The sequence below is a fragment of the Ranitomeya variabilis genome, chromosome 3 (assembly GCF_051348905.1).
Source record: "Ranitomeya variabilis isolate aRanVar5 chromosome 3, aRanVar5.hap1, whole genome shotgun sequence".
In the NCBI taxonomy this organism is placed as follows: Eukaryota; Metazoa; Chordata; class Amphibia; order Anura; family Dendrobatidae; genus Ranitomeya; species Ranitomeya variabilis.
The window spans coordinates 592,029,918-592,046,198 of NC_135234.1; the positions used below are offsets into that span (position 1 = coordinate 592,029,918).

The following is a 16,281-nucleotide window of genomic DNA, read 5'->3' on the forward strand; positions in this document are numbered from 1 at the left end:
GGACATGGATGTGGTGGTGCTGGTGTAACTGTTGATGGTAGTGGTGGTGTAGCTGATGCAGGGAGAGGACGAAGTCATTCTGTACCTGCTACATGCCCAAATACAACACCTTCCCCCGGTGCATTTAGGTGACAGGACGTTATGTGTCCTTTTGTAGGACCACATACAGCTGCATGAATGGTGATGCCACATGATGTTGAAAAGGTGTTAGATTGGATGACTGAGAGTGGCTCCAATTCCTTCCCATTATCTTCCACTCTGGCCACTGCAGAAGGTGCACAGTTGGCACTGTCCGGCTTGCACCTCACCTCCTAGCATTCTCTTCTGCTTTTTGATGATTCCACTGGCTGTGGTTCCACGGCCCATCCATCTGGCTTAGCCCCTGAAGTGGGAGTGACTGAGTGCACTGATGTCCATCCACTTATTATGTTGCAGGATGAGTATGTGAGAGGGCTAGTGCACATGGTCAATGGATCACCGCAGGACAAATCAGATGATAGCGAAACTCAGTTGCCAACTGCAGTGTCTTCATGCAAGTGTCCAGACCAGCAAGGGGGGCAGGGTTGAGGAGTCGGTGGAAGATGATGCAGGGCATGATGAGGTCCTACAGCCCACATAGAGCAGAAGCCAGTAGTGTAGCTACTGGGGGGCAGAGGGGGCCTTCGCCCTGAGCCCCGTCATATGAAGGGGCCCAATAGGAGCTGGCACTGTCACTTCAGTGATGAGGCACAATACAACACAGGAGGAAAGCAGTAAAATGCCTGCTCCCCTGCCTGACAGAGATTATGCACGCTGGTAGCGCAGTGGCTAGTTGCAGAATCTCCCTCCTGCACTGTATTGTACTTAGAGATTCAAATACTTACCTCAGGCTATCCTCCAATCTGACGGCTCCCTTCCTACAAGAACTCCAAAACATTTTGATTGGGGCCCTTGATGATAACATTATCTCTAAGCAGGTGTTCGATGGGCTGCTTGTGAGATCACCGAGGGTTCCCACCTTCTATCTTCTGCCCAAGGTCCATAAGGATGCCCTCGACCCTCCGGGACGCCCCATCGTGTCGGGGATTGACGGCATTTGTGACCCGGTTTGCCGTTTTATTGATTATTACCTCAAACCTTTAGTTGAGACCCTTCCGTCTTTTGTCAAAGACACGACGGACGTCCTGTCCAGGGTCGACGGCATCCTTGTGGACCAGGGCACTATTCTTGTTACGGCTGACGTTGAAAGCCTTTATACATGCATAGATCACTCACATGGCCTGGCGGCTGTCCGTCGCTTCCTGGGGGCCTCCGACCTGGACGGCCCTTTATGTAGGCTTATCCTCGAGCTGGTTGGGTACATTGTCATGGTTCCCAATGGCAAGGGAACGTCAGAGAACTTAAACTACAGACTAGCTCCTGGGTGATGGAATCTCGAGCTGACCGTGAGCTAAACCTACCACACAACTAACAGTGGCCGGGTGGCGTACCTACGTTTTATCCCTAGACGCCTAGCGCCAGCCGGAGGACTAACTAACCCTAATAGAGGAAAAGACAGACCTGGCTTACCTCTAGGGAAATTCCCCCAAAAAGGAGACAGAAGCCCCCCACATATATTGACGGTGAGTTCAGAGGAAAAGACATACGCAGTATGAAGGTAGGTACAGCAAAGCGAGGTCCGCTTACTAGATAGCAAGAAGATACAATAGGGAACTTCACGGTCAGCTGAAAACCCTATTAAAATACCATCCCGAAATTACTTTAAGACTCATGTGTCAACTCATGACACCGGAGTGGCAATTTCGGCCCACAAGAGCTTCCAGCTACAGAAAAATAACATTACTGTGAACTGGAACAAAAATGCAAAACAAACTTAGGACTAAGAGTCCAACTTAGCTGATAGTAGTCTAGAAGCAGGAACATGCAACAGAAAGGCTCTGGTTACATTGATGGCCGGCACTAGAATAACTGAGCAGCAAGGCTAAATAGGATACACCCATATCCTGATGGAAACAGGTGAACAGAGAAAGTGAAGCACACAAGTCCAGTACCACCAGTGACCACCGGGGGAGCCCAAAAACCAAATTCACAACAGTACCCCCCCCTCAAGGAGGGGGCACCGAACCCTCACAAGAACCACCAGGGCGATCAGGATGAGCCCTATGAAAGGCACGGACCAAATCAGAGGCATGAACATCAGAGGCTGTCACCCAAGAATTATCCTCCTGACCGTAGCCCTTCCACTTGACCAGATACTGAAGTTTCCGTCTGGAAACACGGGAGTCCAAGATCTTCTCCACAACGTACTCCAATTCACCCTCAACCAACACCGGAGCGGGAGGCTCAACGGAAGGCACAACCGGTACCTCATACCTGCGCAATAATGACCGATGGAAGACATTATGGATAGAAAAAGATGCTGGGAGGTCCAATCGAAAGGACACGGGGTTAAGAATCTCCAAAATCTTATACGGGCCGATGAACCGAGGCTTAAACTTAGGAGAAGAAACCCTCATAGGGACAAAACGAGAAGACAACCACACCAAGTCCCCAACACGAAGACGAGGACCAACACGACGACGGCGGTTAGCAAAATGCCGAGTCTTCTCCTGGGACAACTCCAAATTGTCCACCACCTGTCCCCAAATCCGATGCAACCTATCCACCACAGTATCCACTCCAGGACAATCCGAAGACTCCACCTGACCGGAAGAAAAACGAGGATGAAACCCCGAATTGCAAAAGAAAGGAGAAACCAAAGTGGCAGAACTGTTGTGGATTCTGTTTGTGGGCTCCCTCTGGTGGTTACTGCTGGTACTGGGTGACTTTGGTGGGTTGCGGCCTTTGGTTTCCACCTGTCCATCAGAGGCTGGGTGTTTCCTATTTTACCTGGCCTTTCTGTCATTCCCTTGCCGGCTATCAATGTATTCAGATGTGCTCTGTTTGGTTCCTGCCTACCTGCTCCCAGATCTTTCAGGATAAGCTAAGTGCTGATTTTCAGTTGTTGGTTTTTTTGTCCAGCTTGCTTATTATGTCTCTATGCTAGCTGGTAGCTCTAGTGGACTGAGGTTCTCCCCATGTGCCATGAGTTGGCACATGGGTTCTTGTAATCTCAGGATGGTTTTTTGATTAGGGTTTTTTGCTGACCGCTCAGACCCCTTTTGTATCGTTCTGCTTTCTAGTTTACAGCGGGCCTCAATTTGCTGAACCTATATATATCATCTCTATGTGTGTGCCTTCCTCTCATTTCACCGTCAATACATGTGGGGGGCAACTATACCTTTTGGGGTTCATTCCTCTGGAGGCAAGTGAGGTCTTTATTTTCTCTGCAGTACTAGTTAGCTCTTAGGCTGGTGCGTGGCGTCTAGAACCAACGTAGGCACGCTCCCTGGCTATCTCTAGTTGCGTTTGTCAGGCGTAGGGCAGCGGTCAGCCCAGGTTCCATCACCCTAGAGCTCGTCCGATATTTTGTATTACTTTGCTTGTCCCTTGCTATCCCTAGCCATTGGGATTCATGACAGTATAGCCGGCCCACAAAGTGTTAATTGTTTGGGCTGAAGCAGGAGAAAAAGAAGTGTTTAAGGGAAATTTTTTTTTTTTTTTTTTTTTCCTTCAGAGTTTTGCTGCCTAGCCCTTAATTGCTGTCTAGCTGCTTATTACCTCCTCTTAACCCTTGAATGGCTCTGATCTTAGCTGTTTAACATGGATGTCCAGAGTTTGGCTTCCAGCCTGAGTAATCTCGCGGCAAAAGTTCAAAACATACAGGATTTTGTTGTTCACACTCCCATGTCTGAACCTAGAATTCCTATTCCAGAGTTCTTTTCTGGAGATAGATCTACCTTCCTGAATTTCAGGAACAATTGTAAATTGTTTCTTTCTTTAAAATCTCGCTCCTCTGGAGACCCTGCTCAACAGGTCAAGATTGTAATATCTTTCCTGCGAGGCGACCCTCAGAATTGGGCATTTGCATTGGCACCAGGGGATCCTGCATTGCTCAATGTGGATGCATTTTTTCTGGCATTGGGATTGCTCTATGAGGAACCCAACCTGGAGATTCAGGCTGAAAAGGCTTTATTAGCCCTCTCTCAGGGGTATGATGAAGCGGAAATATATTGTCAAAAATTTCGGAAATGGTCGGTGCTTACTCAGTGGAATGAGTGCGCCCTGGCTGCAAACTTCAGAAATGGTCTTTCCAAGGTCATTAAGGATATTATGGTGGGGTTCCCTACGCCTACAGGTCTGAATGAGTCGATGGCTATGGCCATTCAGATTGATCGGCGTTTACGGGAGCGCAAACCCGTGCACCAGTTGGCGGTGTCTTTTGAACAGGCACCTGAGACTATGCAATGTGATAGAATTCAGTCCAGAAGTGAACGGCAAAATTATAGGCGGAAAAATGGATTGTGTTTTTATTGTGGTGATTCAGCTCATGTTATATCAGCATGCTCTAAACGCACAAAAAGGGTTGATAAATCTTTTGCCATTGGTACTCTGCAGCCTAAGTTCATTTTGTCTGTGACTCTGATTTTTTCACTGTCTTCCATTTCCGTCGATGCCTATGTGGATTCGGGCGCTGCCCTGAGTCTTATGGATTGGTCATTTGCTAAACGCTGCGGTTTTAGTCTGGAGCCTCTGGAAGTTCCTATTCCTCTGAAGGGAATTGACTCTACACCATTGGCTATGAATAAACCGCAGTATTGGACACAAGTGACCATGCGCATGACTCCCGTTCATCAGGAGGTGATTCGCTTCTTTGTACTGTATAATTTACATGATGTAGTAGTGCTTGGTCTGCCATGGTTACAAACTCATAATCCTGTCCTGGACTGGAAAACAATGTCTGTGTTAAGCTGGGGATGTCAGGGGCTTCATGATGATGCACCTCCGATTTCAATCGCTTCATCTACTCCTTCTGAGATCCCTGCGTTTTTGTCTGACTATAGGGATGTTTTTGAGGAGCCTAAGCTCAATTCGCTCCCTCCTCATAGAGAGTGTGACTGTGCTATAGAATTGATTCCTGGCAGTAAGTTCCCTAAGGGTCGTTTATTTAATCTGTCACTGCCAGAGCATACTGCTATGCGGAATTATATTAAGGAGTCCTTGGAAAAGGGACATATTCGTCCATCTTCGTCCCCTCTGGGAGCAGGTTTTTTTTTTCGTGGCAAAAAAGGACGGTTCCCTGAGGCCTTGTATAGATTATCGCCTTCTGAATAAGATTACAGTTAAATATCAGTATCCATTGCCATTATTGACTGATTTGTTTGCTCGCATTAAGGGGGCTAGGTGGTTCACTAAGATAGATCTTCGCGGTGCGTATAATCTGGTGCGGATAAAACAGGGTGATGAGTGGAAAACCGCATTTAATACGCCTGAGGGCCATTTTGAGTATTTGGTAATGCCTTTTGGGCTCTCCAATGCTCCGTCAGTCTTTCAGTCCTTTATGCACAATATTTTCCGTGAATATCTGGATAAGTTTATGATTGTGTATTTGGATGATATTTTGGTGTTTTCTGATGACTGGGAGTCTCATGTTCTACAGGTCAGGAAGGTGTTTCAGGTTCTGCGGGCCAATTCTCTGTTTGTGAAGGGCTCAAAGTGTCTCTTCGGAGTCCAGAAGATTTCTTTTTTGGGGTACATTTTTTCTCCTTCTACTATTGAGATGGATCCCGTCAAGGTTCAGGCGATTTGTGACTGGACACAACCTACATCTGTTAAGAGCCTTCAGAAGTTCTTGGGGTTTGCTAATTTTTATCGTCGGTTCATTGCTAATTTTTCCAGTATTGTTAAACCTTTGACTGATTTGACTAAAAAGGGTGCTGATGTTGCTAACTGGTCTCCTGCGGCCGTGGAGGCCTTTCAGGAACTTAAGCGCCGGTTTTCTTCTGCTCCTGTGTTGTGTCAACCAGATGTTTCACTTCCTTTTCAGGTTGAGGTTGATGCTTCCGAGATTGGAGCGGGGGCGGTTTTGTCACAGAGAAGTTCTAATGGCTTGGTGATGAAGCCATGTGCATTCTTCTGTAGAAAATTCTCGCCCGCCGAGCGCAATTATGATGTGGGTAATCGGGAGCTTTTGGCCATGAAGTGGGCATTTGAGGAGTGGCGTCATTGGCTTGAGGGTGCTCAACATCGTGTGGTGGTCTTGACTGATCACAAGAATCTCATTTACCTTGAGTCTGCCAGGCGTTTGAATCCTAGACAGGCTCGTTGGTCATTGTTTTTTTCTCGTTTCAATTTCGTGGTTTCATACCTGCCAGGTTCAAAGAATGTGAAGGCAGATGCTCTTTCCAGGAGTTTTGTGCCTGACTCTCCTGGAGACTCTGGGCCTACTGGTATCCTTAGGGATGGGGTAATATTGTCCGCCGTATCCCCAGACTTGCGACGTGCATTGCAGGAGTTTCAGGTGGATAAACCGGATCGTTGTCCACCAGAAAGACTGTTTGTTCCGGATGATTGGACCAATAGAGTCATCTCCGAGGTCCATTCTTCTGTGTTGGCTGGTCATCCTGGAATATTTGGTACTAGAGACCTGGTGGCCAGGTCTTTTTGGTGGCCTTCCTTGTCTAGGGATGTGCGTACCTTTGTGCAGTCTTGTGAAGTGTGTGCTTGAGCTAAGCCTTGCTGTTCTCGGGCCAGTGGGTTGTTGTTATCCTTGCCCATCCCGAAGAGGCCTTGGACGCACATTTCCATGGATTTTATTTCTGATCTCCCGGTTTCACAGAAAATGTCCGTTATCTGGGTTGTGTGTGACCGCTTTTCTAAGATGGTTCATTTGGTGCCCTTGCCTAAGTTGCCTTCCTCCTCTGAGTTGGTCCCTTTATTTTTTCAGAACGTAGTTCGTTTGCATGGGATTCCGGAGAATATCGTTTCTGACAGGGGATCCCAGTTTGTGTCTAGATTTTGGCGGACGTTTTGTGCCAAGATGGGCATTGATTTGTCTTTCTCGTCTGCATTCCATCCTCAGACGAATGGCCAGACGGAGCGAACTAATCAGACCTTGGAAACTTATTTGAGGTGTTTTGTTTCTGCTGATCAAGATGACTGGGTTGCTTTTTTGCCACTGGCCGAATTTGCTCTTAATAATCGGGCTAGTTCGGCCACGTTGGTCTCTCCTTTTTTTTGTAATTCGGGGTTTCATCCTCGTTTTTCCTCTGGTCAGGTGGAGCCTTCGGATTGTCCTGGAGTGGACGTGGTGGTGGACAGGCTACATCAGATTTGGAATCAGGTGGTGGACAATTTGAAGTTATCTCAGGAGAAGACTCAGCAGTTTGCTAATCGCCGTCGCCGCGTGGGTCCCCGACTTCTTGTTGGGGATTTGGTGTGGTTGTCTTCTCGTTTTGTCCCTATGAAGGTCTCTTCTCCTAAGTTCAAGCCTCGGTTCATCGGTCCTTATAGGATCTCGGAGATTCTTAACCCTGTATCTTTTCGTTTGGATCTCCCAGCATCGTTTGCTATTCATAATGTGTTCCATCGGTCGTTGTTGCGGAGGTATGAGGTGCCCGTTGTTCCTTCGGTTGAGCCTCCTGCTCCGGTGCTGGTGGAGGGAGAATTGGAGTATGTTGTTGAGAAGATCTTGGATTCTCGTGTTTCCAGACGCAAACTCCAGTATTTGGTTAAGTGGAAGGGTTATGGTCAGGAGGATAATTCTTGGGTGGTCGCCTCCGATGTTCATGCGACTGATTTGGTCCGCGCCTTCCATAGAGCTCACCCTGATCGCCCTGGGGGTTCTCGTGAGGGTTCGGTGACCCCTCCTCAAGGGGGGGGGTACTGTTGTGGATTCTGTTTGTGGGCTCCCTCTGGTGGTTACTGCTGGTACTGGGTGACTTTGGTGGGTTGCGGCCTTTGGTTTCCACCTGTCCATCAGAGGCTGGGTGTTTCCTATTTTACCTGGCCTTTCTGTCATTCCCTTGCCGGCTATCAATGTATTCAGATGTGCTCTGTTTGGTTCCTGCATACCTGCTCCCAGATCTTTCAGGATAAGCTAAGTGCTGATTTTCAGTTGTTTGGTTTTTTAGTCCAGCTTGCTTATTATGTCTCTATGCTAGCTGGTAGCTCTAGTGGACTGAGGTTCTCCCCATGTGCCATGAGTTGGCACATGGGTTCTTGTAATCTCAGGATGGTTTTTGATTAGGGTTTTTTGCTGACCGCTCAGACCCCTTTTGCATCGTTCTGCTTTCTAGTTTACAGCGGGCCTCAATTTGCTAAACCTATATATATCATCTCTATGTGTGTGCCTTCCTCTCATTTCACCGTCAATACATGTGGGGGGCAACTATACCTTTTGGGGTTCATTCCTCTGGAGGCAAGTGAGGTCTTTATTTTCTCTGCAGTACTAGTTAGCTCTTAGGCTGGTGCGTGGCGTCTAGAACCAACGTAGGCACGCTCCCTGGCTATCTCTAGTTGCGTTTGTCAGGCGTAGGGCAGCGGTCAGCCCAGGTTCCATCACCCTAGAGCTCGTTCGTTATTTATTTGTACCTTGCTTGTCCTGTGCTATCCCCTAGCCATTGGGATTCATGACATATGGCATTGTCTTCCGAGCGGAGTCCTGAGCCTATGCAGTGTGATAGGATTGTGTCTAGAGCTGAACGACAAGGATTCAGACGTCAGAATAGGTTGTGTTTTTACTGCGGCGATTCTGCTCATGTTATTTCTGATTGCCCTAAGCGTACCAAGAGAATCGCTAGTTCTGTTACCATCGGTACTGTACAACCTAAATTTCTGTTGTCTGTGACCCTGATCTGCTCATTAATGTCATTTTCTGTCATGGCGTTTGTGGATTCAGGCGCCGCTCTAAACTTAATGGACTTAGAATTTGCCAGACGTTGTGGTTTCCCCTTGCAGCCTTTGCAGAGTCCTATTCCTTTGAGGGGCATTGATGCAACACCGTTGGCTAAAAATAAACCTCAGTTTTGGACACAGCTGACCATGTGCATGGCGCCAGCCCATCAGGAAGATTGTCGTTTTCTGGTTTTGCATAATTTGCATGATGCTATTGTGCTGGGTTTCCCATGGTTACAGGTGCATAATCCGGTATTAGATTGGAAATCTATGTCTGTGACTAGTTGGGGTTGTCAGGGGGTTCATGGTGACGTTCCTTTGATGTCAATTGCCTCCTCCCCCTCTTCTGAAATTCCTGAGTTTTTGTCAGATTTCCAGGATGTATTCAATGAGCCCAAGTCCAGTTCCCTTCCACCGCATAGGGACTGTGATTGTGCTATTGACTTGATTCCAGGCTGTAAGTTCCCTAAGGGCCGACTTTTCAACCTGTCTGTGCCAGAACATACCGCCATGCAGAGCTATGTTAAGGAGTCCTTGGAGAAGGGGCATATTCGGCCATCTTCTTCACCATTGGGAGCAGGTTTTTTTTTTGTTGCCAAAAAAGATGGCTCCTTGAGACCCTGTATTGATTATCGCCTCTTGAATAAGATCACGGTCAAATTCCAATACCCTTTGCCTTTGCTTCCTGATCTGTTTGCTAGGATTAAGGGGGCTAGTTGGTTTACTAAGATTGACCTTCGAGGGGCATATAATCTTGTTCGTATTAAGCAGGGTGACGAATGGAAAACTGCGTTTAATACGCCTGAAGGCCATTTTGAATACCTTGTAATGCCATTCGGACTCTCTAATGCTCCATCTGTGTTTCAGTCCTTCATGCATGATATGTTTCAGAATTATCTTGATAAATTCATGATTGTATATTTGGATGATATTTTGATTTTTTCAGATGATTGGGAGTCTCATGTGAAACAAGTCAGGATGGTATTTCAGATCCTTCGTGATAATGCCTTGTTTGTGAAGGGGTCTAAGTGCCTCTTTGGAGTACAGAAGATTTCTTTTTTGGGCTTCATTTTTTCTCCCTCATCTATAGAAATGGATCCGTTTAAGGTTCAGGCCATTCATGATTGGATCCAGCCCACATCCGTAAAGAGCCTTCAGAAATTTTTGGGCTTTGCTAATTTTTATCGCCGTTTCATTGCCAACTTCTCCAGTGTGGTTAAACCCCTGACCGATTTGACAAAGAAATGCACTGATGTGACGAATTGGTCCTCTGCGGCTGTTTCTGCCTTTCAGGAGCTTAAACGCCGATTTACTTCTGCCCCTGTGTTGCGTCAGCCAGATGTTTCTCTTCCTTTTCAGGTTGAGGTTGACGCTTCTGAGATTGGGGCAGGGGCCGTTTTGTCTCAGAGGAATTCTGATGGTTCCTTGATGAAACCGTGTGCCTTCTTTTCTCAAAAGTTTTCGCCTGCGGAACGCAATTATGATGTCGGCAATCGTGAGTTGTTGGCTATGAAGTGGGCATTTGAGGAGTGGCGACATTGGCTTGAGGGGGCCAAGCACCGTATTGTGGTCTTGACCGATCATAAGAATCTGATTTATCTCGAGTCTGCCAAGCGGCTGAATCCTAGACAGGCCCGATGGTCCCTGTTTTTCTCCCATTTTGATTTTGTGGTCTCGTATCTTCCGGGTTCTAAGAATGTTAAGGCTGATGCCCTCTCTAGGAGCTTTTTGCCTGATTCTCCTGGGGTCCTTGAGCCGGTCAGTATTCTGAAGGAAGGGGTGATTCTTTCTGCCATCTCCCCTGATTTACGACGGGTTCTTCAGGAATTTCAGGCTGATAAACCTGACCGCTGTCCAGTGGGGAAATTGTTTGTTCCTGACCGATGGACTAGTAAAGTGATTTCAGAGGTTCATTGTTCTGTGTTAGCAGGTCATCCTGGGATTTTTGGTACCAGAGATTTGGTTGGTAGGTCCTTTTGGTGGCCTTCTTTGTCACGGGATGTGCGTTCTTTTGTGCAGTCCTGTGGGACTTGTGCGCGGGCCAAGCCTTGCTGTTCCCGCGCTAGTGGGTTGCTTTTGCCTTTGCCGGTCCCTGAGAGGCCTTGGACGCATATTTCTATGGATTTTATTTTGGATCTTCCGGTTTCCCAGAGGATGTCAGTTATCTGGGTGGTTTGTGACCGGTTTTCTAAGATGGTTCATTTGGTACCTTTGCCTAAGTTGCTTTCCTCTTCTGATTTGGTTCCGTTATTTTTTCAGCATGTGGTTCGTTTGCATGGCATTCCAGAGAATATTGTGTCCGATAGAGGTTCCCAGTTTGTTTCTAGGTTTTGGCGGGCCTTTTGTGCTAGGCTGGGCATTGATTTGTCTTTTTCTTCCGCATTTCATCCTCAGACAAATGGCCAAACCGAGCGAACTAATCAGACTTTGGAAACTTATTTGAGATGCTTTGTGTCTGCTGATTGTCACGCCCTACAGATGGGTCTATCGGGTGGACCCTCTGGACCGCAAATACAGCGGTTGCTGATACCAGGAAGGGAGAGCCAGACCAAGAAAGCAGGTTAAAAGCTTTATTGTAAAGTAATACAAATACTAGGGGAGACTCCCCAAAGGAGGGCCACAGGACCACAACACCAGGGTGCCTCTAAGGAGTCCAAGGCTTGGAGTGACCCCTATACAGGGATTTCCCCTTGACCACCAATAGAGGGTCCGATGAAGCAGACACCTGTGTTAAACCGACCTAGGAGGCTGGGGAGAAATGAACTGAAAAGACAGGGCAGAACGTGGAACTAGGAAGCAGGCTGAAGACTGCAGGGAACCGTCCAGGATCCAGGACACAGGATGCCGAGAAGGCCAGACACGATCCTAGGGGAAAAAGGAACACAGAGTAAGGCAGGCAAACTGGATTGGTAAGCATAGCAGGACAAGACCTGGAGCAGCAACTTCAGGATAATAGAAGTTGCCCAGGCGGAGTCCAGGAGTGACTGAGATCCTTTTATCCCTCCAGCCTGCAGGTGATAGGCCGGGAGGAGGGGCAGTGAGTAGGAACGGGCTGGCCGTTTAAGAAGCCAGAGAGCTGGCCTGCCCGCCCCCTATGCACTCCCTAGGAGAGGGAGAGGAACGAGGAAGTGCAGCAGACATGGGAGCAAGGACCCGGGCAGCATGTCTGCAGGGATGGGCCCCGGAGCGCCGGCGGATGACCGGAGCGTGACCCTGCTGGCTCAGGACAGAACCGGAGGAGGTAAGAACAGGCGGGGAAGAGAAAGTAGGTGCCCCGGACTGCGAGGTGGTGACAGTACCCCCCCTCCAGGCCCCCCCGGGCAGCGACTGGCAAGGAACCGACGTAGGAGACGAGGAGCATGGATGTTGCCCTCCGGTTCCCAGGACCTCTCCTCAGGACCAAACCCCTTCCAGTCGACTAGGTACCATGTGGCACGCCCTCTCTTCTTCACGTCCAGAATGGCACTGACCTCATACTCGTCATTGGCCGATATAGGAGGAGGACGCTCTCCCGGATCCTGGGAGAAGCGGTTGAGGATCACAGGCTTGAGGAGGGAACGGTGGAAAGAATGATGTATTCGCAGAGAAGGAGGCAGTTGTAGCTGATAGCACACATCGTTGAGTCTCCGGGACACCTCGAACGGTCCGATGTACCGAGGTCCGAGCTTGAAGGAGGGCACCTTAAGGCGGACGTACTTGGCTGATAACCATACCTTGTCACCCGGTTGAAACATCTGGGCATCAAGTCTTCTTTTGTCGGCATGGTCCTTCATACGCTGGGATGCTTTCTCAAGAGCTACACGAGTCTTGTTCCAGATGTCGGCGAAGTCACGAGCCACGGCCTCTGCTGCAGGATTGGTAGTAGCGATGTCCAAGGGGGTCGGGATCCTCGGGTGCTGCCCATATACAATAAAGAATGGAGTGTTACGTGGAGACTCACCAACATGATTATTGTACGAGAACTCCGCCCAAGGCAGTAGGGACGTCCAGTTGTCGTGGTGTGCGTTGACAAAGTGCCGTAGATAACCTGCCAACACCTGGTTTACCCGTTCCACCTGTCCGTTAGTCTGTGGATGATAAGCCGAAGAGAAGTCCAAGGTAATATCGAGTTTCCTGCAGAGAGACCGCCAGAATCGGGACACGAATTGAACTCCCCTATCGGAAACAATGTTGGAGGGTAACCCATGCAACCGGAGGATATGTAGAACAAACAACTCGGCCAGCTTGGGTGCCGAAGGAAGACCAGGCAGAGAAACGAAGTGACCCATCTTGGAAAATCTGTCCACCACGACCCAGATGACAGTATTCCCGGAGGATGCAGGAAGATCCGTGATGAAGTCCATCGCAATGTGTTGCCATGGTTTTGATGGTACAGGCAAGGGCAAGAGTTGACCGGCGGGAAGCCGTTTGGGGGTCTTGTTGCAGGCACAGGAAGAACAGGCAGAGACGTAGTCTGTCACCTCTTGACGCATCCCAGGCCACCAGTAGTACCGGCCGATCAACTGTAGGGTCTTAGTCAGACCCGCGTGCCCAGCTAGTAAGGAGGAATGTCCCCAGCGGAGGATGCGTTCTCGATTAGGTTCAGGCACCAGCGTCTTCCCTGGGGGTACCTGCGACAGTCGGAGCGGTGCAACCATGATCACCTTGGATGGATCGATGATGGGACGAGGTTCCTCCTCATGATCGTCGGTAAGAAAAGAGCGGGAGAGGGCGTCAGCCTTGACATTCTTATCTGCGGGACGAAAATGAAGACGGTAATCAAACCGAGCAAAGAATAAAGACCAACGGGCCTGGCGAGGATTGAGCCTCTGGGCAGAGTGGAGATAGGCCAAGTTCTTGTGGTCAGTGTAGATCACCACCGGGTGCACTGCTCCCTCTAGGAGGTAACGCCACTCCTCCAAGGCCATTTTGATGGCAAGCAACTCACGGTCACCAATGGAGTAATTCCGCTCACAGGGGGAAAAGGCCTTCGAAAAGAAGCCGCAAGAGACCTTACGTCCGGAGGCGGCTCTCTGCGTGAGGACGGCCCCGGCACCTGTGGAGGATGCGTCCACCTCCAGAAAGAACTGCTTCTCAGCGACGGGCCTGTGCAGGGCTGGTGCGGAGGAGAAGGCCCGTTTGAGTGCCTGGAAGGAGCACTCAGCCTCTGGAGCCCATCCATTAGCAGGTGTTCCCTTGCGTGTGAGTGCAGTGAGGGGCTTGACCAGATCCGAGAAGTGCGGGATAAACTGCCGGTAGTAGTTGGCGAATCCCAAGAAGCGCTGGATGGCTTTGATCCCGACCGGCCGAGGCCAGTTCATGATGGCTGACACTATATCAGGATCCATCTCCAGCCCAGAGTCAGAGACGATGTATCCAAGGAACGGCAGAGAAGACCGCTCGAAGAGGCATTTCTCATACTTGGCGTACAAGCGGTTCTCCCGTAATCGAAGGAGAACTCGTCGGACGTCTCTTCTGTGTGTGGGTAGGTCTGGGGAGAAAACCAAGATGTCATCTAGGTATACCACAACACATACGTACAGCAAGTCACAGAAGACGTCGTTCACGAACTCCTGGAAAACGGCTGGTGCATTGCACAGTCCGAAGGGCATCACCCGGTATTCGAAGTGACCATCACGGGTGTTGAAGGCGGTTTTCCACTCATCACCGGCCCGGATGCGGACAAGGTTGTAAGCCCCTCGCAGGTCCAGCTTGGTGAACAACCGGGCTCCCCGGAGCCGATCGAAGAGTTCTGGAATAAGAGGCAGAGGGTACTTATTCTTTACCGTGATGGCGTTTAATCCACGGTAGTCAATGCAAGGACGCAAAGACCCGTCCTTCTTTTTCACGTAGAAGAACCCGGCTCCGACAGGGGATGTGGACCTCTGGATGAATCCCCGGGCCAAGCTGTCTGTGACGTATTCTGACATCGCCTGAGTCTTAGCAGGGGACAGTGGGTAGATTCGTCCTGTAGGAAAAGAGGCACCTGGAACCAAATCGATGGGACAATCATAAGGCCTGTGCGGGGGCAAGACCTCTGCTTCTCGTTTATCGAAGACGTCCGCATATGCCCAGTAGGCCTCCGGAAGTCCAGGCAAGGACGTAGGTGAGGGAGGCAAACGGATAGGCCGGACGGACAGCAGGCAATGGCTATGGCAGGCCGAACCCCAACGCTGGATCTCCCCACTTCGCCAGTCTATGACTGGCTCATGCATACGCAGCCATGGCAGACCGAGCAAGAAAGGTGGGGAGAGAGTGGGTAGCACGAGAAAGGCAATCCTCTCTGTATGGAGAGCTCCAATCTGAATCTCCACCTCACTGGTAATGCCCTCAACGGAGTCTTGTAGGGGTCTCCCATCAACGGAGGTGATGGTGCGGGGATGCTGCAGGGGGTGTATAGGGATGCCGAGGCGGAGAGCCATGTCTCGCTGAATAAAGTTACCTGCAGATCCCGAGTCCAAATACGCCAACTCTGAGAACCGCCTGTCACCAATTTTCACCTGTATGGAAACAGTTAATGGTAGAGAGGTATCACTCTCACCTAGGATGGCCTCTCTTACCTGTCCTAGGTGGAGGAGTTTTCCGGTCTTCTGGGACATTGCCGGCGGAAGTGGTTGGAGCCACCACAATAGAGACACAACCTCCGGGCGACTCTCTCCTCACGCTCCCGGGGACTCAGCCGGAGACGATCCACCTCCATGGGTTCGGGTGCTTCGGCAGACGAGGCGTTACCTGGTAACAGGGGCCTCTGAAAAGAGGGTGCCAATCGAGGTGGTCTTCTCTCCTGGGCTCTCTCCTTGGTGCGTTCTTGTAGGCGGCGGTCCATCCGGACGGCAAGGGAGATGTATTCGTCCAGGGTATCGGGGAGGTCTCGTACGGCAAGCTCGTCCTTCAGGTGACTGGATAACCCTCTCCGGAAGACACCGATCAGGGGCTCGTCAGACCAGCGAAGCTCCGAAGCCAAAGTGCGAAACTGTATGGCGTATTGGCCAACCGAGAGAGTACCTTGCTGTAAGCTGAACAACTCCTCCGTGGCCGAAGCCACTCGACCTGGCTCATCAAAGATCTTCCGGAAGGTGTCCAAGAAGGACCGCAGATCAGATACAATGGGGTCCTCTCTCTCCAGTAGTGGGTTGAACCAGGCCAAGGCCTCGCCCTCCAGGTGTGATGCCAGAAAGGCCACTTTCGCCACATCCGTAGGGTATTGATGAGGGAGAAGCCTGAAATGCAGCTGACATTGGTTGATGAAAACCCTGCACATTTTTGGATCCCCAGAGTACCTGGTGGGTTTGCAGAGACGAGGGGAAGAGAAGACGCCTCCTACGGCAACGGGACCCAACACGGGTGCAGTAACCGGGGCAGGAGGAGACCGCTGTAGATTCGAGAGCCGCTCGTCCACAGACGTCATGTACTCCAGCATCTGGGTCTGTATCCGTCCTTGTTGATCCAGCTCTTGATGTAGATCTGCAAGATGAGAGGAGTAAGATGCATCCACCCCCTGAGGGGAACCTAGACGGGCCTCAAGGGTCCGCATGAACACAACAACCT

At 49.9% G+C, this 16,281-nt stretch overlaps 1 long non-coding RNA gene across 1 annotated transcript; it reads right to left on the reverse strand.

The window, feature by feature from the left end:
- Window positions 1-11,310: 11,310 nt before the first annotated feature.
- On the reverse strand, window positions 11,311-15,634 carry LOC143816641 (uncharacterized). The gene is made up of 2 exons (XR_013223970.1): window positions 15,294-15,634; window positions 11,311-11,619 (listed from the first exon to the last, which is right to left on the reverse strand). It is a non-coding gene; the product is annotated as an uncharacterized LOC143816641 (long non-coding RNA).
- Between the last annotated feature and the right edge of the window lie 647 nt (window positions 15,635-16,281).